Below are 22931 nucleotides of genomic sequence, written 5' to 3' on the forward strand. Positions count from 1 at the left end.
CACCCCCACTTGGTTTAATGAAGGGGGAAAAGTCCTGATACATCACGTGATGCCACCATGACAATGCAAGTTTGACACCCCTGCCCTAGATGATACGCTCAAGATCCAGGTGAGCTAGCAGTGTGCGGCGGCAGCCCAAAAAGCCAATGAAATCCTAAATTGTATTAATAGAGGGATACAATCAAGATCAAGTGAGGTACTAAAACTACTCTGTAAAGCCTTAGTAAGACAACACCTATAGTACTGCATCCAGTTTTGGTCACCACACTATAAAAAAGATGTTGAGACTCTAGGAAAAGTACAGAGAAGAGCAACCAGGATGATTAGGGAACTGAGGACTAAAACATGAAGAATGCTTACAGGAACTGGGCTTGGCTAGTCTAGTGAAGAGAAAGACCAGGGGAAACATGATAGCAGACTTCCAATATTTGAGAGGCTGCCACAGAGAGGAAGGGCAAGCTTTTTTCCAAAGCCCCTGAAGGCCAGACAAGGAATAATGCATGGAAAGTGATCTAGGAGAGATTCAACCTAGAAATAAGGAGAAATTTTCTGACAGGGAGAACAATGAACCAATGGAACAGCTTGCCTTCAGAAGATGAGATTGGACTGCTATTTGTGATAAATGGTGTAGAGTCTCCTTCTTGGGTGGGGGGTTGGACTAGATGACCTACAAGGTCCCTTCCAACTCTGTTAATCTGTTAAATCTGTATGGAAAAGAAACATGAATCACAGAGATTTGTGTCCAGATCAAAGTTTCTCCTCCTTCCCAAAGTTTTCTATTCCCTTATTTTACTTTGCTGAACAGCGAGCTAATCAAAGTCATGGTTAACTAAAACTAAAAGTTGCTAGTCTAGAAATAGGTCCTTTTGTCATAAAACACGCCAATCCACATTTTATTTTCATAGTTGGAATTCTTATCCCACCTTCCTTCTGGGGAGAAAGCCCAAAGTAACCTGTAATGAATCCATAGCCATACAGCCAGTCTCCATTTATAGAAAGTAATCTAAAATTTTCAGCAGGACCTCTGGTCGTGTAAGTCACCCTTCCATGTTGCTCCCCAGGCATTTTTTTCTGAAACAGCATAACAATCTGGACAGGCTGCTTTAATTGAAAGATTTATCATCCCCTTTCAATGAGAGTAATAAATTCCATCAAACTAAGCGTAATTTACACTGGCTTGCCATCACAAACATCCTGGAAAAGGGGGATTTAAATCCCCAGGGTCATTAAACAACATGGCAACTGCTTCTTTGCAGCTTGCACAGCATGTCTTTCAATGCATGGATTACTAGAAGTGACTTCATTCCATTAGTCCTTTTTTTTCAGTCGAGGTCAGATGTATGTGGTAAACCAAAGGCTGCTCTTAAGCAGGAAGAAAAGAGATAGCGCCAAAAAAAGGAAAGGGGAATTTAGCTACCAAAACCAGGCTGTGAATGAATATTTAGCAAATTAAATATGGAACAAATGAAAGCAAAATTCTCTTTCTGAAGGTAGTTGGATGACCAAGAAATTGGTCATGAAAAATTGCCAAACTTAGCAATTGGTGGAGAACATCTTCAGAAAATGTAAGGTTATATACTAGACTGGGAAATCAAAAAAAGCCCCCCCCCCCCAGACAAAGTCAGTGACAGACATGTTTGTCTTGTTGCTAAGACACATAAAATGAACATGGCTATGAAGTCAGCAGGGGGGGGAAACCCAGCTTTCTTTCCAACAATTGAAGAGCAGGTCATGACAAGAAGTGTTGTAATTCAGTAATATCTATTGTCAAGCACTATTAACACAACTCGTCATCAACTATAATATTTGAAAATATTGAATGGTGAAATTTAAAAAGTAAATTGATAAACTGAAAAATATTTCCATAGGTTAACTCTATGCACACCATAATCTCTATCCTGGATTTTTTTTATTGGTCAGCTTCTTTTCTCTGTGCTTCTTCCTTTCACATTGTTCCCAAGCTATTTGTTCCTTATTTTCAAGGGCAAAGAAGGACAACATTCTGAGAGCTTCAGCACCACCTCAAGGAGCCTGCATGGGATCCAGAAGTTATAAATTACCTATCAATATGTGCAGAAGTGGGATTCAAATTTTTTAATAACTAGTTCTGTGGTCATGGCTTAGTTGGTGGGCGTGGCTTGGTAGTCATGTGACTGGGTGGACATGTGACTGGGTGGACATGACTTGGCGTTCATGTTATTGGCTGGGCGTGGCCAACTCAATATCATTCACATCGAGGCACGCATCTCCTCGCCTGGCCTCTCATGACTGTGAGGATGCGGCAACAGTCATAAGTGTGAAAAATGGTCATAAGTCACTTTTTACAGTGCCATTGTAACTTTGAATGGTCATGCCACACAAGCAAAGTACCAGCAAAGGAGGGAAAAATAACTCCAGAGAAGTTCCTGAGACAGGAAGTCTAGTCCTGCCAAGAATGTAATAAGGGTTAATGGAGAGGCAGTTTCTGTAAGCAACACCAGAATGTTTCCTTCCTGCTCTCCTTACAGGATTAGGCCAGTAATTTCTTCTAACAACAGGTTCTCCGAACTGCTTAGAATGTTAACAACCGGTTCTAGTGAATAGGTGCGAACTGGTAAAATCCCACCCCTGAATATGTGTGAACATTTTGAGAAGCAACCAGGAGAATAAACAGTAGACAATTTTCAAGTGGGTTTTTGCTATGCTTTGTAAGTCAAGGTTGACATTTTGAATGGAATCTAAAAATAAACCTAAAAAGCTACTTGCCTGTTGAATGTTTAATTCGGGCGAATCTTACCTCTAAGGTGATAACTTGCAATTTGAAAAGGTCCAGTCCAAAGGCAGCAGAGCTATTCTCCATCCATTTTTGAGGGGATGAATCTACTTATCCAGGGATGAAACTGAAATAGACATATCAATAGATCATATCAGTATGTTGCAACAATTGCAGGCAGTGAAGAAGAAAAAAAATGAAATAAGATATTCAGGAATTTGAGATAAAAAGCTAGTAGCACTGTACATAATAATTAATAATAATGGAATATAATGGAATATAAAGAGAGCTAGATGAAAATGGGAGATTGATTAATTTCTCTGGCAAATTGATAGCAATCAAACTGTGCATACCAGCAAAAAAAGCGAAGTTTGTAATTCAGTACTGCAGCAATATGACTTGCAGGTAAATAAGTGTAAGATTACAAGAACTGGCTTCCAATTTTCTTCACAGCAGCTATAAGTACAATTATATTTTAATGTCTTTGTCTAAAGTTAGATCATGATGTGCTTCTTTCTACACTCTGTCCTGCCTTATCATCAAAACCATAAATCATAAGTTCATTTTTTTCTTTTTCACAGGAAAAGTCCATAAGAGATTAACAATTAATAGACTTGTCATATGAAAATTGGTGTCTAATGGAAGGTTGCAATGAAGCAGTTTGCCTGAAAAAAGACAAATCCTCTGTGAAAAGAGTTAAAATAACACAAGTTAAATTACAAAAAATATTTTAGGATTGATTTACACAACTTATAATTTGTGTATAGTAACATAAAAATGATGATTCTAATAAGAATGTGTGTATTACTTTGAAAGACAGATCTTTCTCAGAAATAGGTATGCTTTGGACTTCTTTAAAAAAAATTTTTTACAAGTGTTAACAAAGTGGAAATATTGCCAAAGACTTTTCCAGATCATAACCAAGTGACTCTAATGTCAAAGTAAAGCCTTTATGATGCTAGTAAAGCCTTTATAATAGGGCAATTTATAAAACAAAATAATAAATTAAAAAGACAGACAGGAAAGATGCAAAAGATTTTAATGGAAATAAAGTTGAAAGAGAAAGAACTGAGATGTTCAGGAAGTAAAAATGAGCAAATTCAACTTCTATGATGCCAGCTTTCTCTGTTAGTGACAAGAGAAATGGAAATAAAAATGAATTTGGTGAAATAGTTTGCAAATAAATTGGAAAAATGTTTGGTGTGTAATTCAAGAAAAGAAAAGAAGATGGCAAATGTCTCTGTTGAGAAACATTAAAAAATTAGCATTAGATAAAATAATGTACCTTTATTGCTTTTAGTAGAAGCAGCATTTTGTTGATAAGAATCAGTGGGCAATCAGAAATGGTTAGCATATCTAGATTTGTTGGTACAGGAGCATGGGAAGCTTAAAATAAAGTCAAGAGAAATAATAGGTGCAGTGAAATTTACTTCTTGATGGTTTATATAGCACAGTTAAGAAAGATATTTAATAGATATTTTAAAAAATGGAATTGAAAAATAAAATGGAATTTGAAGCTGAATTGTGTACAAATATTGAACACAATTGCTTAAATGCATAAAATTTCACTGAGATTTGAAATGGAAGAAAAACAAGTTAAAGATTGCATTATTAGAGGAACTAAGAATTTTGTTTATAATATACAGGTGGACAATGAGATGAAATCTGGTTAAAAGAATTGAAATTCACATTGTTTTACAATTTAGGACAGAACTTTTACAAAATGATGTAATTGTTGGTATATGACACCACAGAAATTAGCTAAGTTGTATAAATGTACTTCTAATCTACTGTATATACATATAATGACACAAAGAACTCTTAAGAATAACATCCAGATGAAACCATAAATGTTTTTATTGAGTCTATAACTAATTAGAAAAGTTTTATGGATAACTAATTTGAAAGGTTTTGTGGAAGATTGGCTTTGTATACGGTAACTGCAGCAAGACTATTGTATGCATAAAGATGAAAAAAAAAAATACAGAAATACCGAGAATTTCCGGTTTGTCGGCTTCGCGAGCGGCAGGGATTTGCGAAGCTGCGCGATCCCTGCCACGCTAGCCGTTTTTGGGGCTCCGACCCAGCCGGGTATGGAGCTAGGCTGCCTGCAGGGGCAGCTGAAGGTAGGGGATCCGGAGAAGGGTTTGGGGGTGCTGCAGACCCCTCCCTGGCCGGCAGAACCCCTTTTCCCAGGACGGTGCAGCGGCGGTCCGTAATGGCCGCCACAAAGAAGCTGGCAGCCGGGTAAGAATGCGCAGGAGGAAGTGGAGAAAGTGATTGAGAGGAGAAAGTTTTTCTTGGCTCCTAGGACTCTAAGACATATTTAATAAAATTCCTGAAAAGTATGACTTTCTGAATAATACCTGCCAGAAGAGGAAAAAAAGCGGCTGCTTGAAGGTGCTGAAAGGATAGCTTTCCCTCTTTTCCCACGGAATAAATAACTGGATATTAAGAAACCTATTTTTTTAGGTGGAAATTGGTTTTAAGCGATGAGTGGGAAGAGAGAGGATTAAAAAGAAAATATTTGTATGCTAAGATTTGTTGGAGCAGATACCTTAAGGATTTGAAGACTAGAATATATTGTAACAAGACTTTAAACAGATTTGGACTTTCTTTCTCTTTGATTGATATCACCCCAGAAGGAGAAAGTGAGAACTCTGCCTTGGTTTGGACTGATTGATAACTTTGGGACTGTTTTATCTTTTTTATTTTCTTTTGAATATTCTGGTTGTTGTAAGAAGAAAGAAGGAGAAAAGAAAAGAAAAGATTTATAATGGCTCTTTCTGTTGAGGAACTAAGAAATGGTGTGGAAGAAGCTTTCCTTTTCTTAGAAATGGCGCTTACTAATTATCAACAAAAATTACAACAGATGAAGACAGCAGAGGAACAAGAAAGAAAGGAAGGAGCCATCTTTAATGAATCTCAGAATTTGATCCAGAAAAAAAGAAGAGAGAAAGAAAAGAAAAGAAGAGAAAAGAAGAAAACTAAAGGATTTAAGGACTTAAGATCTAAAAAAACATTTAAGAAAGGGAAAAATAAAGTGCAAAACCAATATGATGATTGTAAACAAAGGGGAAAAGAAATACGACAGAGAAGGGAAGCCGGTAAGGCAGAGGCTAGAAGAAGGGGGGGTAGAAAGGTTTGTTGGGAAAAGAAAGAAAGGGAAAAGGTGGAGAAAAGCTACAACGTTTTGAAATTAAATGGAAAAAAGGAATTTTTTATGGATAATGGATAAAGTATAATTTTTTTAAAAAAAAAAGATTTTGCAAGGTACATAAGATGAGATGGTAGTATTGCAATGGCTTAAGAGTTGATAAGAGATTAAAATGTTAAAATGTTTAAAAATGATTGGTTTTAAAACTTAATAATAGGAGGGGTTTAGAATATTGTTTTAATTAAAGAGTTTAATAAAATTATGGTATTGATGTTATTATAAAATTTTTATTATAGTATTTCTTTTTAATATTTGGATTTATTCTCTAATTATGCACTTAATTGTGTTGGATGTATTAGTTAGATAGAATGTACCAAGCAAAATCTGATTGGGTATTAGATATTATTTTAAAGATTAATTTGATTAACTTAGGGGGGGAGATAGAAAGGCATCATACTCTGATTAATGATTTCAGGAGAAACTGATTTTCTTTTTTTTTCATAAGGGATGAGACAAAGGGATGATAAAAAATGGACAAAAGATACAAATATAATGATTTAAACTAAGATGATTAATTAAGGTAGAATTAAGAAGTGTGAAATATGTGGAGAAGTTAATATAGAAGGCTTAGAATGGTAAATAAAATAAGTAATGATATGTAAGATGAGCATGAATATAATTGAAGTCCATGAAGAGAGAGACACCTGGGTCCAAGTTACTTTCCAAAAGATATTTTTTTATGTTTTGTGTGTTGTGTGTATATGTTTTTTTGGGGGGGAGAATTGGTAAAAACTTGTAGAAATATAGAATGAGAATAATGGTAACTAAGTCAGAAAGAAACAGATGAAATAATAATAATGATATTGAATAAGAGTAAAGAGAAGTAAAGAGAAATTGAATAAGAGGTTTTGGTATATTATATGGAAATGGTTTAAAATAGAATCATAATTTATCTGACTTGTTAAATTTACAAGGGAAAAAGGTTTAAACATGTAATGAATAATGATAATTTGTGTGTTTTAAAAATTAATAAAACTTGTTTTTTTAAAAAATAAATAAATACAGAAATACCGACAGTGGAGGAATGGATTGTAAAGATGATAGAATTTGCAGAAAAAGCAAATTTGACCTGTTTGATCAGGGATAAGATAATAAGTACTTTGAATAAAGACTGGAAACCCCTTATAAACTTTTTGATGAAAATGGAAAGGAATGAATTGGTGATTTATGGATTTGCCAATTAAAAAGGGTGAAATATGGGAAGAAGGGAATTATGATTCAATTTTAATGGGGAGGAGGGAGGGAAAGTTTGTAACACCTGTAAAGAGCATTGGAAGTCACTACTTTATAACTTTTCTATTTTTCTATTTGTACTTATTTCCATACTTTTCTTACTTACTTTACTTTTTACTTTACATGTTTTGCTTCTTCTTTTCTTTAATCATAATCCAAAATAATTAATAATTAATGCAAAATAATAGAACAGAATCTAGAAAAATATAAAGATATTTAACTTATTCTGAAAAAAGGGGAATTGGCTAATCAAGTAAGGAAATGTTAAGAAAGAAGAAAGAGAAAGAGGAGAGAGAGAAAGAGAGAAAGAAAGGAAGTTGTATTCTGATATCTTAGGAAGGAGATCTTCAAAACTGATCATCGTTGATATTTATTATAAGTAAAGGGTAGCGTATACATGTTACTTTTAAACTGATCAGGTTAAGAATGGAAACATAAGATATCAACAATTCAATAGTTAAGTCTTAGCCTTTCACCAGAGACAGTTTTTCTGGTTTGTATACAGATATTCTTTCTCTTCAGAACAAATAATTAAGTGTTAATCAAGATACAGTTACAGTTAAATTTCCATATTGTAAGGGTCTGATCAGAGATTCTTTTATCTAATTATTCTCTTACAATCTTCTCGCTAATCTTAAATAAAATTAATATAGTTTTTTATTTTCTAAACCAATAAAACTCGAACTTCAGTGTATGGGGGAAAAAAGCAATCTGATTTGCTAATTACAAATCTGCACATGCCTTTGTAAGAATTTCCATATGTTTATTGTTATTATTCAGTTATATTGTAATTGTCTGTTATGTATATGTAAATAACGTAGTTGACAATATATAAACTACAAATATATATGTTTGTAGCTTTAAAGAAAAATACTATAATGTATAATGCTGTGTTCTGGTTGGTTAATTGTGCTACAAGTTGCCATAAGAGGCAGCTATAGATCATGGTTTAATTCTCTTTCTCTTTCTCACTGATGATCTCTCTTAATACTGATACTGACTGACTACGGATCAATACTGACTAACCCTGTTTATTTTGATATTCTGTTGATATCAAAGGTTATTTAATGTATTATGGTTTGATATTTGTCTGCTGTAAAAGATATGGAACTGGTAAGAATACTTTATAACTGGATATTTCTGAACTGATACAAATGTGTATGACATGGACTGTTTATTGGACTGTGCTATTTCTTCAAGTAAACATTAATACAACTTGTTCATCTCTGTGTGGCTGTATATTTCTTCATAACTGTTCTCATAAACCATTTTCCATGTGCATATCCTTTTTATACAAAGGTTACTCTGCACATATCCTAACATTGGTTATGGGCCCAGAGAGATATTGAGAACCAGTGTGAATATACAGTTTCATATTCAGACAGCTAATTGTGGTTTATTGTTACAATGTCACAAGAACAGTCAACCAGTTTATCCTTGATAACCCTGTTGTGTGGAACAAACTATGTTTCCTGGTCTATGAAGAAGTACGCCTACTTCTGCATAAAGGCGGATTATGGACTGTAGTTAATAGTCCACCGAATGTAACAGCTTGGGACCCATTGAATGATGAAGATAAAAAGAAAATAGCTGACTTTAACTAGGATAATGAAAAGGCTCTTAGTATAATTGGACTGACACTGAGTGATCAGCAGTTAGTCCATATTCGTGGTGAAGAATCTGCTGCTAAGTGTTGGGACATTTTGAAGATGATTTATGTTCGAGATAGTGTGGGGGCACACATACACCTTACACTTTAACTATTTAGAGCCCGTCTTATAAAAGGTGGCGATATGTTAGCTCATTTGGAGTTTATGAAAAGGACTTTACAAGAGCTACATGAAAAGTGGCTGATTTTCTCAGAATTGCATCAGGTTTACATCATTCTTTCTTCTTTGGATGAAACTTATGATGATTATGTGTCTTCACTGGAAGTTTTAAACAGAGATGAACTTACATTGACTGGCATAACTGGAAGAATGTTAGAAGAGTCAAGAAGAAGGCATGATAGAAATCAACTGAGAGAAAGACAACCACAGGAAGAAAAACTGTCTTCAACTGCATATATTGTTAGGAAATGTTTTTCTTGTGGGGCTAAAGGTCATATAGCCAGATACTGTAAAAAAGGGTAAGAAACAGAATGATATAAAGAGAGCTCATAAGAATGTTAGTTTAGCAATATCAAATATAACTACAAATGTAAAGCATGATATATGGGTAGTTGATAGTGGAGCATCACAGTATATAACTAAAAGTAAAGAGAGATTTGTTAACATGAGAAAGAGTGAACAGCACATATCATTAGCTAATGGATGGAAAATGAAAGCATATGAAGGTATGCATATTGTTCATGTATAAATGAAAGTTTACCGATGTTATATGTACCTGGAATGAAGTTTAATTTGCTATCTGTAAGAGAAATGGAAAAAGCAGGATTTGTAGTAACATTTAAGGGAGATAGATGTTTAATAGACAAACAAGGTAAAAGTATTACTGTAAGATTGGAAAATGGTTTGTTTATTATAAATGATGATCCATCAAGTAATGTTAATTCAGCTTATGAGAATAAGAAGCCTCATGATTAATGTATTCATCTACTCCATAGACATATGGGACATATAAATTTCAAAATGATCAAGAAAACTGTTGAGTTGTCTACTGGTATAGATTTAAAATCTTGTATAAAGTATGTAGATTGCAATATGTATAATAAAAAGGAAAACAAGGTAATTTCTGAAAATATGGTAAATGAACTGAAAACCAGTAAACTGTTAGAGGTTGTATTTGCTGATATCATTGGCCCTAGAAAGCCTATTATAAGTGGAGCCTGTTATATATTGAGTATTATGGATCATTTTTCCAGATATGGTTTCTGTTACTTAATGAAAACAAAGCAAGAAACATACCAGTATTTTATAAACTGGCTAAAATTTACTGAAAGAAAACAGAAACAGAAAATTATTAGATTAATTACAAATAATGATACTGAATTTACTAATAACAAATTTGAAACCATGTTACGAAAAGCTGGAATTGAACATGAGCATTCTGATCCTTATAGACTATAACATAACTCATATATTGAATGTAGAAGACAAACATTACAGGTTATGGCCAGGAATATGATGTCTGATTCTGGTATATCAGAGCAACTGTGGGATGAGGCAATAATGTGTGCTAACCATGTTTTGAATAATGTAATAATTTAATGACTAGTGAATTATCATTTACTTGTTGGCATAGAAGAAAACCAGATCTTAGTTATTTGCATACATTTAGAACCCCAGCATGGGTTCATATTCCCACGCAAGTAAGGCAAAAGGGACAATATAGAGCTAAGAAATTGTATTTTGTAGGTTATGGAGCTAATCATAGATTATTTAAATTTTGGGAGCCAGGTGCTACTAATATATATTGGACTGCAAGTGCTAAATTTCTGGAGCTTGTTGGCTGGCAAAAGTTTAAACAAGAATATAATAATAAAAAACATAGTATTATTGTAAAAACTCCATTGTTCACTGATCATAAAAATGATAGGAAAATTGATGACTCAGTAAAATATGAACCATCTATAACTGCAAAAGATTTGATAGGGGAGGTATTGGAAGAAAATAAACAAACAACATGTACTGAGTTTTCTAGAAGGTCAATTAGAGAGAGACATAAATATAACAGAGTTCAAACAAGCATTGTATGTAGAGTTAGATAAAGAATCTTCTAATCTCTATGAAATTGTATGAGTTATTAATTGTGAAAAAAATATAAATTAAAAATATAATGTATTATATATTGACCAACCCAAAGGTGTAGTGTATATGTAAATAACGTAGTTGGGTTGACAATATATAAACTACAAATATATATGTTTGTAGCTTTAAGGAAAAATACTATAATGTATTATATTGTGTTCTGGTTGGTTAATTATGCTACAAGTTGCCATAAGAGGCAGCTATAGATCATGGTTTAATTCTCTTTCTGTTTCTCTGATGATCTCTCTTAATACTGATACTGACTGACTATGGACCGATACTGACTAACCCTGTTTATTTTGATATTCTGTTGATATCAAAGGTTATTTAATGTATTATGGTTTGATATTTGTCTGCTGTAAAAGACATGGAACTGATAAAAAGACTTTATAACTAGATGTAAGAAGACTTTATAATTGGATATTTCTGGTCTGATACAAATGTGTATGACATGGACTGTTTATTGGACTGTGCTATTTCTTCAAGTAAACATTAATACAACTTATTCAACTTTGTGTGGCTGTATATTTCTTCATAACTGTTCTCATAAACCGTTTTCTGTGTGCATATCCTTTTTATACAAGGGTTACTCTGCACATATCCTGACATTGTCTTCAACTATTTTAGGGATTATTTTAAAGTGCCAGTCTATCTGTAGTTTTCTTGGGTAACCATTGTTCATTTGGGATTTTTGCATTTTCTGTATCTTTCAAGATATGAGAGAACTGCATAATTTGGCATTCACATCAGCCCAGCTGATGCTTATTATGAGTGGGTGAGGACTCACAAATTATACTTTAAATAGAGGTTCCCTCAATTTTAACTTGACTAGTGAGAAAAAAAAGGCCAAATTAATTTGGCCTTTAGTAATTCCTGTCAGCTGGTATCACTGACCTTTTCAGCATATCTTGTTTGGAGTGAAGAAGGAGTTGAAGGTAGGGGTGAATTGACATTAAACAAAGGATTATGATGTTGAGAAGTTTATTGAAGTTATCTAAATTCAGTCACCATTTTCTGGGCAGAACTGAAACATAAGTATGTGTGGGTGACATTTCATGCCCTACTCATTGTTCTTCCTTTTGGAGAGAGGAGCTACAGAGAGGTTCAAAGGTCTTCTAAAATATTTAGAATGAAGCTTTTTAACTTTGTTGTCATTTTAATTGATTTTGTGATGCTGAACCTAGGTGTTGTTGCTTATGTACTAATACTGATCACAATACTGACATTGTGATTCCTCATTGCCTAGGATCATATTTAGTTGGATTAGCATTAGACATAGCATTAGAAATGGAAAGGTAAAGTGCTCAAAACTGTGTACAGGGTGAAAGCCTTTACATCAGGGCTGTCAAACATGTGGTCCACGGGCCGGAGGCATCACACGCTGGCCATGCCCATGCCCAGTTTAGCAAAGGAGAAAAAAAGTCACGTGACGATGCCGTGGTGATGCGAGTTTGACACCCTTGCTTTACATGTTCTGAAGATCCCATTTGATGCTGATTTGTTCGTTTCTTAATATTACAGTCACTTTTCTTCTGATATTCAGAAAAAGCTACATCCTGAACTTGTATATCCTGAAATTTTAGCATATGTTTATCTTTTCAGCATATGTGAGTTTATATTAGAAAAGAACATTTTCCTTAATTCTAAGGAAATTATCTTGCAGATAAACACTAAAGGATATATCATTAGCAAATGCTTCCCCCCCCCGTCTTATTATCCCTACAACCTACACTCACTATACTTTAGTGAAAAAGAAAAATCTTCCTAATACATTGTATATTTAATCTACTATTAGACCAAATATGAATTCTGGAATTCAATATTGTTCCTGTGAGGAGGAAAAGAGGCAGTGGTGGCAATATTAGGCTCTTTTGCAAAATGTAAATGCTTTTACTCACAGCAAAGTATTTGGATGGGAGAAGAGCTCCCTTTAACTTCCCTCTGTGCCTTGCTGAGGTGAAGATTATGTAACATCTGATAATTTCCTATAAAAATGAAAGCTGGAAGATGCAATTTCTCACACATGTGAAAGAATAGAAAGCTGTGGTGGCAACATGCACTTCTAATATTTAACTTACTCTGAAAAAGAGGAGTTAGATAATCAAGAAAGCAAATGTCTTATATTTCAAAACAATTGTACCATGAAGATATCTGGAAAGATAAGATAAGGCAAGATAAGATAGAACAAGACAAAATAGTTGGAGTAAGGCACATAAATGTGAAAGGAAATAAATAAGTTTCAGATTAGGCTGAGTTATAAAGTTCTGATTGGTACTACTGTTATCCACAACTTAATCTCACCAGTGGTCAAAACATTTGTCCTTAGTGCATGACTTTTGCTTGAGCCAAAACTTTCCTTGGTGTTTTGGAACACTTTGGAAACTTCTTTCCTGGAAGTTTCAGTTTCAAAGAAAATGATTGACTTGATTTAAGTAAATAACATGTAACTAAATCTATTAGATTATCATTATGATGATTTTTATTTGAAATTCTGATGCATGCTTTCATCCCTCCTGTCCTCCCAATATCCAGATTTCCCATGTAAAATACTTTTTATGGCATGAAATTTGATAGTCTTGATACTTGATCTTCAAATTCTTAACAGTGGTCATGTGGATACAGCTATCATAGGAACTGAACTCCAATTTTCTACTAAATCAGTTTGGAGAAGACTGGCAGAATAGGTTCAAAAATCCATTATAATCAATAACTATAATGAATGAATTGATTTTGGGCGAATCAGTCCAATATAGCATGTTCAACAAACCGTAGAGTTGAATGTTGCATGATACCCAACTGCACCCTAACTTCCTCTCTGGGGAACATGCATAAGCCCTTTTCAATATTGTGAAGTCCATGAGGTTTAGAATTAGTAGCTGGATAACAGTTGTTTGTGAAAACTAGAAAAGAGTTAATTTTCACATAGTGGGGATTGAATAAAACACTTTCAGTACCTTGGCGAGCTCACTGAAGACAAACCAAATGGGTCTATAGATCTAAAAGCTGTTGCATCATTATTAGGATTTGCTCCACTGAGACATTAAAACAAATTGAGAATCAGTTAATTCCTTAATTCTATCACTCAATGCTGCTGATTCTGGGAAAAAAAAACTCTGTGACTCTGTCTGAAGTCTGAGATTCAAGTATGGTTGGAAAATTTTAGAGACAATGGAAGGGACTAAATGGCCTACACAATTAGGTAGGGATGGTATGAAAGAAGCTGCCGAAGATTACCCTTGAATTAAGAAAACATGAAGGTAACACCCTTTGGAACAAAAATGCAAAAGCATCTAACTCAGTAAATCTCTACTGGTAAATATTTCAATTACAGAAGAACACAGGGCTACATTTTTTCACTGTAGAACAAGCCAAACGTAAAAATGAGCACAACTAAAACTAAAGTATAATATCAAAACTTGTTCCAGTGTCATAAAAGGCATATTACTCATGCCTTGTTTTTTTTTATTTTTAATTTAGTATGAGCCAGTTAATTTCAATCACCTTCACAAATCTTCTGTAATATTCATTGTGAATCACAGGTGTGAAGATTTTCTAGCATAAGCAATTAGTAACTTGACTGTCTCTGTCTTCTCACCCTTAGCCTTCTCATTTAGGGAAGGTCATATAAATAGAGTGCTGTATTGAAATCTTAACACATAGCAATTAGTAATATAGTGACAGACTTCCGGTGGTGTTTCCATCGAGGACGGACCAGAGACCATGATTGTGCATGGCTTTGATCTGTACTGTTCCAAACGGCGCTAGAACCACCTTGGAGGGGGTGGAGAAGAAGGGGGAGACCATCTGTCAGGTTGAGGGGAGCCGCATCTTCCCTCCCTGGCTAGGTAAATTCCCCCTGAAGACGGGCTGCAGCAGTGGCTAAATATGGCCACCATGAAGATGGAGAGCTATCTGGGACAAAGATTGTGCAGGAGTGGTGAAGAAGTGGACAATGTGAAGATCAGGCAAACCAGGTGCAATATTTGAATATAAAGGTACGCCAGATTTAAAGTTTTAAGAGACTATAAGAAAGATTGGAAAAGCGGCGACCAGAGGGAGTAGGAAAAAAAATGGATATAAGTGAAAGTGGCTTTGAACTTTAAAAAGAATTAAATTGAAAGAGGAAGCTAGAAGAAAATATCTTCTTAAATTGGACTTTATTAAATTATATGATATTGGCACTAAAGAGGCATGATTAAAAACTGAACTTGAATGTGCAAAAAAGAAATAATACTTAACAATTGGACTTATTGGATTATTGAAACTTAAAAGCCTTAAAAGGGAAAGGAAAGTGAAGGGAAAAGGTGGAACTTGGACATAACGGAGAGTGCCACCTAATGATAAAGGAAAAATTTCAGCGACTCTTTAAAAAATATTTGGTTATTTAAAAATTGGAACTTAATATAAAGTAAGAGGAACTTTGATAAAATAAGATAGAAACCCTGAAAAGTGAAATTAACATATTATAAAGGAAGAAGAAAGAAGCTTGAACCCTGGGAATACAAGGTGACTTTGAGAAAACTTTAAAACCCAACAAAAGGAACTTAATAATAAAAATATATAAATATTGGACTATTTCGACCCTGGAAAATTGAAACAGGATTTAACAGAAGTGGATGACTAGAAGCTGGTTTAAATAAACTACTGGACAACCAGACTGGACTTAAATACTGAAGAAAGAGACAAAAGAAAAAACTAAAATTGAAAGAGGTGCACAAAAATGGCAGAATTTTGTTTGGAAATAAAATTGGACTTAAGAAATATAAGGGAAATCATATGTGAAAGAGTGGAACTGTGCAGTATTGACTTACAAATTTAAGAAATGGCGATGTTGGAGAACAAAGAAGAACAAGGAGATCCAGAAAGGGAGGAGTTGGTTAGAGAAGAGGCGAGCTTCAATGAACAAATGGAGCAACAAACATTAAAACAAGGGGGGAAAAACATGGAAATTAAATCTTGGAGGTTTGAGGGGACAATTAAAGAGGTAACTGTTTGGAAAGTCAAACAAAGAAAAAGGAAACAGCAGAAAAGGGAATTACAGGAGAAAGCTCAAAAGAGGGAAGGGGATAAAAATTGGAGTCAGAAATGGAGGAGAATAGCAAAGGAAAAGAGGAATAAGGGAAAGGACCAGAAAAGAAGGGGAGATAGAAAGCCAAAAAAATTGAAAAGAAGTTACATGACTAGAAGACCTAGAGATAATGGGTAGATAAAGAATAAGAAAGGGGATTTTGCAAGGTAATATATAGCGAGGTATAAAAACATATATTTTAAAAAAATAGAATAATTGGAACTGATGTTTTTTTCTATCTGGTTATTTTTTAAGAATGATGGGTAAACTATAATTGGAATAAATGTAAAAGTGGGAAACTATTATAAGAATGTTAATTAAATTAAATGATATTAAGAATATACCTAAAATGAACTATGAGAATTGTACTAAAAAGATTAATATCAGTTACTACAATTAGCTGAAAAGATTAATGTATTTGGAACAATAAATGACTTAGAAGGTAAAGGAAAGAATACCATATGGAAGCTAACCTAAAATGTATATGTGATATATAGTGTTTAGGTGATAACTAAAAATGATTATATTATGGTAATTTTTAATATGGTTAAAGGGGAGTAAACTGAATGATGTATAAGACAAAAGGGTGGTGCAGTCAAACAGGCAATTAAAGGGGAAATGTTTGGAATTATTAAAATTAAGACGGAATTTATTGAATAATGAAATAAGAGTATGCAATGAAATTGCAAATAAAGCATAATGAACATAGATTAAGAAATAAGAATTTAAAGATATTATATAAAAAAGATATGAGTATAATTAAAGAAAAATGGAATAAGTTAAGATATGAACTGAAAATGGATAAAATAAGTGTGAAAAATATAAGAATATTTGTGAAAATTTACAGAAAATGGAAAATGTAACGATATGATAAGAAACTGAATATGAAAGATAAATATGTAATTATGGTCATATTTGTATGGAAATGTAAAAACCTGAAACCAAATTGTTCACCAAAAGAGACATTTGTAAAAGATAAAAATAAAAAATCTTTTTACAAAAAAAAGCAATTAGTAATATAGTAATAGAAAAAAAATTCAACTTTTGACAAGCTCTTTTGGATGAACTGTTTAAAAAGCTCCACTTCCTAAAGCAGATGAGATTTCATTAGAACAAGCATTACTAATTGGAGAACCGGTGCTTGTTGAACTTACTTGGATTCTGATTCCCCCCCCCCCTGCATTTTTCACAATCTTTTTATACTCTCAGAATCAAGAGACTGCATATCAGGTTGTAGAATGTGTACAAGGAGAAGCAGAAGATACAATTAGAGCAACAGAGATAATCACTGCTTTGTTATGCTGTTATTTCAGCATAATTACACAAACCAAGACAAAATGATTAATTCTTCCATTAGATTTTCTCTTCTTACACATAAGGACTAAATAGATGACCTTTGGTTAGTAGGTTTGTTAGGGACTGCACAGAACAGTTTTAAGGAGGGGTGAGGCACAGGGGCTGGAGTTATGATGGAAAGTTAGTAGACCTGTGTTACAAAAATGGTAATGCAGGGATCTATCCCTTCTTCACTTCTAATCCTTGTATCCTCTCCCATTCCCTCGGCTTTCCAATAACTTAATAGTATTTATTGTTTCTTGCTTGTAACCTATATGCTCTTAACTTCCTCCACAAAACAAATTGAATACTGTTTTCTCATTGCCTTAACTCTTCCAAATCCAGCATTCTTGAGAAGACTTAGGGTCCAATTATTCCTCTGTTTACGTGCATATAGCTAACACAAACATTGGTAAGTTAAACAGAGCCAAGAGCAAGTAATCCTTGCTTGTATCTGTCTACTAGACAACCCATGGCTTGTCATCATTTCAGAGATACTGCCTTACCAGATTCACCAATGCTTTCAACAATGACATAACCTCTAATGTAGTCCAGACAAGATGCCTCTAGATGAGATGGGTAGCACACAAATCTAATCACTAAATAAGTGCTGCCTTCCAGTGGTGGGATTCATTTTTTTTTTACTAGTGGTTGTATGATCGTGGCATGGTGAGCGTGGCAGGGGAAGATACTGCAAAATCTCCATTCCTACCCCACTAACCTGATTTCCAGCTCCATTCTCCTGTGCAGGGCAACAAAAGAAGACCCAGCTGATCAACTGGGACTTGGGAAGCAGAGAATAGATGGGAGCGGGGCCAGTCAGAGGTGCTATTTGCTGGTTCTCTGAACTACTTAACATTTCTGCTACCGGTTCTCCAGAACTGGTCAGAACCTGCTGAATACCACCTCTGCTGCTTTCCTTGGAAAAGTTGTGATGTATTCAGAGATGTATCTGCCTTGAAAATAGCCCACATTGAACTGTGTAGCTCAGTCCAACATCAGCACAGGCTTTATGACATTTGGTATTTTGTCGCAAACTGCTTTATGGTAAAGTTTATGGTAACGTTTTATAAAACATGCCAAATTTTAGCTGCACAGGAGACATGGGTTCCGGACTTTGGATACATTCTGTAAGTTAATCCATTTGAGGTACCTTGGTTCAAAAAATATTTTGTTCTATGGTGCATTGTGAGCCCACCTAAAACTCACAGGGATCAGAAGATCAGAAGAGTAAGCATTACTGAGAGGCTGACCTAGCTTGTATCAGCTACAACAGGGGTGTAAAACTGGCTGCCTGCGGGTCAGATGCATCATGTGTAGGCCATGCCCACCCTGGCTCCGCAAAAGCAAAAAAAAAAACATTATGATAAGTGTGCTGCCCCCACTCACCTACATGTCAGGGTTGGTGTAGAGAGCTTTATTCAGTCTGTCCCCCAACAGTTCTATTTCAGATTTTTAAGCCTCGATGGCACAGTGATTAGAGTGCAGTACTGCAGGCTACTTCTGCTGACTGTCAGCTGCCTGCAATTTGGCAGTTCAAATCCCAGCAGCTCAAGGCTGACTCAGCCTTCCATACTTCCGAGGTGGGTAAAATGAGGACCCAAAATTGTTGGGCACAATATGTTGACTCTCTAACTGCTTAGAGGGCTGTAAAGCACTGTAAAGTGGTATATAAGTCTAAGTGCTATTGCTATTGCTAAAGTAAACCCCAGCTGCAAGCTTAGCACAGTAATTGGATCATGACCAAGTAGATAACCAATAACAAAACAAACTTACAGCCAAACCAAAAACAGTCTTGGAAATAAAGGTTTTGCCTGGATAGGCTCCAAAAACAAACAGCCAAAATCCCCTCTGAGGTTAGGGGCCTCCATGAAGGTTTGTCAACAAGTCTGAGTGGTCCAAGTTTCAAGGCTTACAAGGAGAAATCACAGGAATAGTTCAAGCCAGGAGTTCAGGGGGTTGTTTTCAGTGAAGCCAGCCATGAATGAACTCCACACTAACCTTCCAGGCAATGGCCAATTAATCCATGCAACAGATAACCGGCTGCTCCAAACATGAATATAAACACTCCGCAACTGAATTTAATCCACAAGCTGCAGAGTCCCAGAAATACAAACAACCATCTGGCCACAACCCACACACGTTGCTTCCAGCAACACCTCCCTCTGTCTGCCATGCTAAATAGCCCCTCCTGGTGTAGCCCATTAAAAGGGGTGGGGCCTTTCCCCATCAATCTGGCAGATCTCTGCCTCTCTCTCCTGCGTGCTCTAGCATCTACCAAAGTTGGCAGCTCCTCCCCTTCTTCCTCATTGGCTTGCGAGCTCTCTCCAGCTGAGGCATGTTCTGCCAGCAGTTCAGGGTCAGCAAAACCAGAAGTGCCAGGAATGCTCTCATTCTCCCTCTGAGGAAGACATGGATGAGCCATTTTCCATAGGAGATATCACAATACATCAAATGACATCACATGACACAATCGAGTTTGACACCCATAAGATAGAAGAATGGCTATAATTTATTTCTTCCTTTCCTTTCCTGCTCCTCTTCTTCTCGGAGAACCAGCTTCTGTAGAAGTGCAAAGCTAAAAGGAAGTACAGCCTGTCCTTATCTTATCTGTTTTCTGATGAAACTTCTTCTGCAATAAATACATCAGCCAGGGTATATCAGCCCAGTTTGGAGAGATCTAAATATCACCAGTAAAGATTAGCATTTGATTCTGACTAAAAATAATAGATCTCTCTTCTCTCCCTTTCCCTCGCCATTCCTCCACCCCCCACTTTTTAAAATCAGATTAAACAGCTGGGGTTGACTGCCTATTTTTAACAAAATGAATAACATTCAGAGACCACAATTGTCCAGAAAGCAGAATAAAAATGACACAAGTAAATGAATGGCTGCTTCCTGCTATCTGGTAAGCTCCTCGGGGCAGCAAAGTTTCCCTTTATATGGTAAGCAATGCTATGCACTTGGATAGTGTTAAACAAAATTACAACAATGATGGCTACTGAGGAGCTTGTCATAGAGAATGGATAAGTTGGCTTCACTTTGATGGGCCACAAACTGTGAAAGCTTGTACCATGAATACACAGGAAATATGGATTCTACAGATGGGAGATCATGTTGGAAATCAGTCTTTCAGTTAGATCTATAATCTCAAATCATCTTTGATTATCATTTTTATTGGTGGCTCAAGAGATTCCAACTTATGAGTGATTTGCCATTGGAAGCATCTGTTCCAGCAAAAATAACTGCTTCTCTTCAAATGGGAGAAAATTAGTGTTCCTCCCCCACCCTTCCTGGGTTGTTCTTTTAAAATGTGTCTCATATGAAAATTGAGCCCAAACTAAAACAACTGGCATGTGGGATAGCCTACAGATGGCTCAGCAGAGACACACATGGCTGTATGTAACTGGCTGAGAGATGCCTCATTTCATACTTACTCCATAGCCAACTTTTATAGGAGGAACGATGCTGGCAGAAATTGAGAATATATAAACCATGTCTACTGACAGTAATGGTGATGATTCCCAGCAAGATACCATATATTAAAACCAAAGCTAATCCCTCTCCCCAGCTTACTTTCTCTTTCCTGAGCATGGCAACATGACTATATTATCTCCAATTAACAAAAACTGGAAACTCTTAGATAAAGATTATTTTGTCTGGAAATGCTATATACAGATGGTACCACCAGCTGTGTGCATTCTATTCCTCGTTGGTCATCTGATAGAATAAGCCATTCGCCTTTCATGCAGTAAAACATATAGTCCTAATACTTCCTTTCCTTTCCTATCCTTCCCTTCCCTTTCCTTTAATTCTTCTCCTCTACTTTTTCCCCTTCCCCTTTCTCCCATCCCATCCCAACCCATTCTTCCCCTTCCCTTCCCTCCCCCATCTTCTCTATGCTTTTCTTTGTTCTTTGTTCTTTCTTGGTTCAGTGTATCAACATTTTGAGTGATTGAGTTAGGGGAAGTAAGAGGTAGTGAGGGCAAATGTGATGACTTGAATAATCAAAAACATTAACAAAGTTTGAGCAAACAAAATATTTAATTCAAAGTTAAATATTTGCATTCAATCACCTGGCAATGTCAACACTTTCAGTGAACCTATTTAATTTGCTCTCCAGTTTTCTTAAATCTAACTCTTAAGTGCTTCTAAGCAGCATGCAGTAATATGAATAACTTTTCTTCTTGTGTATCAAATGTGTACTTAAAGCAGGGGAGTTAAAACATACAGCACATGCTCGCTTTCACACAGATATCATATCTGGATGTGTTAATAGAAAGCAAGTGGAAGTTACAGCAATCATTTTAAGAGCATTTAAGGAAAAGCTACTTAGCTTTCAAACCCAGATTCCATTCGTAGAATTTCCTTCGTGTATTAAAACACAACTGAAGTGAAATATAAAACTTCAAGGAGGCCCCCTGCTTCTGTTGGAGGGCAACAAAGAAAGAGATAACAAGAACAACAACAACAGCTTCAGAATGAAAATAATGCAGAATTAAGTCCTTTTGAAAGATTGCCTTTTGTTCCAGGAGGATTCCTTTATTTCTCTGGCTGCTTTCATGAGTGTGTTCATGTCAGTTGCTATAACACTTAAAGTACTGGTAGCCCTTGAGATATGACTGTAATGGAACCTGCCCATTACAGTCACAAATTATGATGGTCATTAACGAGATGCCCATGTGATCACTTCGCTTAATGATTCCCCCACCCTTAGTCTTCCTGATGAGAATATTAAATAGCAGTGAGGGTCATTAGGCAGAGCGTAGAATGCCTCAGTGTCAAGACCATGGGAGGGAGGCCTAGCAGAAACCCAGGCTCCCTTGCCCCAGCCTCCAAAGAGTCTCTCACCCCATGTGTCCTGCCCCTCTGGCTCCTCACAAGCCTTGGGCCTGTTTCCCTCTACCGAGCCCATGCAGGGCTTTCTTCCCATTCAGCCCTCCAAGGAGCCTAAAGCCACCAGCAGAAGCTAGCAATATCTGCAGTGCTGTTACAACTTGTGGGTTGAGGCCTGCTTCCCTCCCAGCCCACTTGTAGCTTCTGCTGCTGGCTTTAATCTCCCTTAGGTGGCTAGCTGGGAAGCAGCCTACATTGTTAAAGATTAAAGTTAAAGATTACCTGTAAAGCTGAGTCGCTGAACTTGCAAAAGGATGAGGTGCAGCTTTGAAAATCTTCCTAAACAAGGGCATGGGATTTTCTTCTTCTTTTAATTTATGACAGAGGAAAGGAATTATTGCCTGATAGGGCCCACCCATTTCATTGTCCATGGTGTTTGGTTGAGTGACCATTCAAATTCCATTGTGGTCCTCAGCCTTGCGGGGGGTGGGGGGTGGGAAGAGAACACATCCAATGTATTGTATTGTATTCATATTGGAATGTTTTTATTCTTATGAAACGGTTGGTCCCAAATGTACATTTAAAACAAATGATCCCAATTGGAGATTAAAAATAAATAAATAAGGGAAACAAGTTTAATCTCTGGGATGCTCAACAAATTCTGTTTTTGTACAGTCCTGTGTGAAGCTACTCAGTGTGACCCTATCAGATCAAAGGGAGGAATGATTATCTGTACTGAAT

The sequence above is a fragment of the Notechis scutatus genome, chromosome 1, assembly GCF_049901735.1.
Source record: "Notechis scutatus isolate UNSWTSFEM ecotype Mainland chromosome 1, rNotScu1.2, whole genome shotgun sequence".
NCBI lineage: Eukaryota > Metazoa > Chordata > Lepidosauria > Squamata > Elapidae > Notechis > Notechis scutatus.